We start from the raw sequence: 3,097 nt of genomic DNA, 5'->3' as shown, positions 1-3,097 counted from the left end.
ATAAGATAATATTGCAAAATTCTGGTTTCTTTTGGGTACTCTCACATATATACACACATGAACATACAGTTCATATGTATATTCTAGGATGTGAATATATACATACATCTTATATGTTTACATATACAAACACTACATAGTATGAATCTTGCATATTCATAAATAGAAGCACACACACTCACACGCGCACACACACACACACACACACATATACATATACAGGTCGTCAACTTGTGACCACAACTGGTTCTGACTGGCTGTTCGTAAGCTGGCCTGTAGGCCTACATAGCTTTGTTTTATATTTTTACATTCTTAAGATACATTCTCAGGTAAAAGTCACACACAGCATTATACAATTATACTGGCATTAGTCAAAAATTTCAGAGTCTCAAGCAGTTGTCTTATAAACAAATATGAATTTGCCTCGATGTCTCTGCGACAGGATAGTCATCCAACACAGTGGTGATTGACAACCAAATCTAGGGGAAGCGCATGTTAGCTGACATCATCCATAGATGGGTTAATTTCTAAGAAATTTAACCCATTAGATTTCAACTGGACTATTTATTATTGCTGCTGGGAGCTGGCACACCAATCGTCATGAAGTTTATTGGTTGTAAGTTGGATAGATCGTAAGTCGATGATGACATGTATGTATATATCTTAATAAAGCTAAAACACTAGATGTTTGTATGTACCTGAAATAAATCAGAAATAGTATATTTTATCTTATTTCTTTTTGCAAATATATTTTGACACTTACCTTATGCAATGCAGTACAAATTTTTGTAATATTTGGACCTCTATTTATTAATGGAAGCGATTAAACACAATTTTTGTTTGTTATTTCTTGACAAAAAAACATGACTTCAGTGATGTCAAGGCACAAACACACACATATAATTAATTTCATGGCATGTGAATCAACACAAATACACTATCTGTGATATATACACACACATAGTCTTTGCACTCTCTCTCTATCACTCTCTAAGAAAAGTAAAACGTCAACTTTTTGACAATATTTCAATCATTTAGAAATATTTTTAAGTGAATGTGATTTCAAAAATGTAAGTTGTTTGTGCAGTAAGTATTTATATTTTAGCTTTCTTTAAACACAATATTTTATTGTTTTTTTTTCTTAATTATTTTCAAGTGAAATACCATTAAAAAATTTTTTTTGGTGTGCATTCAACTTATCTCAGCTCCAAAGATTTGGTTGCCCTGCTACCATGTAACAACTATTTGTGATAAAGGACCCAAAATACCTGTTACATGGTAGCAAGGCATGCAAGAAATGGCAGCTAAATCTTTCCTGTTCCATGGAAAGGAGCCATTTACACATGATTTCAACGTTGCATTCGTTGAAAGCATGTGAAATAATCTGGAAAAGAAAGCCCTTGAAACAAAACTCCATTGCTGGTAAACTCAGAGTCTCCAGGTGACCCAACGGGCCACGGGTAGTCTAGTGTGTGTGTGTGTATATATATATATATATATATATATATATATATAATTATTCAATATTAATAGTTTTGTATTAGGAAACTAATAGAATTTATTCAGGGCTGTAATAAGAAGTGCTCAAACTAGTTGTGACAAAAGTACAAAATTAATTGCAGAATAAAACAATTAGGTCAGCGACTCAAAAAGCCATAACCCACCAATGACCACATACAGCAAGTACAGCATAAACCACAAAACCAAAGTAGCAAAGGGAAGTAAAAATTTTTATACATAAGAATAAAATCGATTAAAAAATATAATAGAATAACATAAATAAATAAACTGCGATTAAAAGGTGATTAAAAATATTATAGAGCGGTACAGATATAGTGGAATAAAAAAAATATATATATAGAAAAAATAATATAGAAAAAACAAAATAAAATAAATACGTAGGGAAACGTAGTAAAATAGTTCATTCGTTGAGATTAATGGCTAATAAAAGAAGTTTAAGTTTAAATTGTACGAAAATTCATTACTTCCCTCAGGACAGCAAATTTAGCAGGTAAAATCCAATTTTGTAATTCATACACAGGAATACCGAAGTACACGGGACGACATAATAACGCAACATCCAATGTGTAACAAGGTAAAATCCATATTTCACCATCAACGTTATTTAAGTCCAAGAATATCAAGGCACACAGGTCGATACATTAAACCAACATCCAGCAGGTAACATCAGTAAAATCAACCCATAATTTAACATCATTTACAAAGGATTACAAATATAGATCGTAATGTTATGTACCCCTCCAACATTTAGTTCATGCAACCGAAAAGCATTATTTATGGGATAACCCAATATATGTATGTGTATTTTATAAATACATTCTATTATTTGTTTGAGCCATCTGACTGTAGCCATACTGGAACCCTCCCAGACACTTTTGCCGGCCCGATAAGTTACGGAGATGCAAACGCACCAGCATCGGATGTCAAGCGATGGTGGGCACACACACACACACACACACACACACACACACACACACACTATCCTATATATCACTCTCTCCACCCCTACACACTCAATAAAACTATATAAAGAGACCCTCCGCAAGGTCTTCTCAAAACAATTTGAAAATCCTACACGACTAGGTGAAAAGCGCTTTATTTAATATGTGACATTAATAATAAAAATCTGTAAATGTGCAAACATCCAGATTTCTGAGTACCTTAAATATTTTTCTATATAATTTCTGTACATCACCTCCAAACCTTCCAATATATATAAAGGTTATGAAGGGTATTGGAGTCAGCCAAACCCTAAAGATACAGGCAATACCAAATAAGTGCTGTATACCGACTAGTTATACCCCTGTCGTTGTAGCAACATGAGTGGGGAATATAACATAAGTTGTGTATTAGCGTGTGTATGTATAAAGAAAGAAAAAGATAAAGAGACCAATGGCAAAGTTAGAATTATATTTATGTATAAAGCCTTACAGCTGTTTCAGGGAAAATCCAATGTATCCCTTCATCGGAGACTGTAATAGTAGAAGAATGGATTATTACATCTATAAGAGGAGATTTGTAGTAAGAGGAGATATAATAATCCATTCTTCTACTATTACTGTCTCCGATGAAGGGA

This window comes from Octopus bimaculoides, chromosome 2, assembly GCF_001194135.2.
Source record: "Octopus bimaculoides isolate UCB-OBI-ISO-001 chromosome 2, ASM119413v2, whole genome shotgun sequence".
NCBI lineage: Eukaryota > Metazoa > Mollusca > Cephalopoda > Octopoda > Octopodidae > Octopus > Octopus bimaculoides.
The sequence above is the reverse complement of the archived record's forward strand: the minus strand, read 5'-3'. Positions refer to the sequence as shown.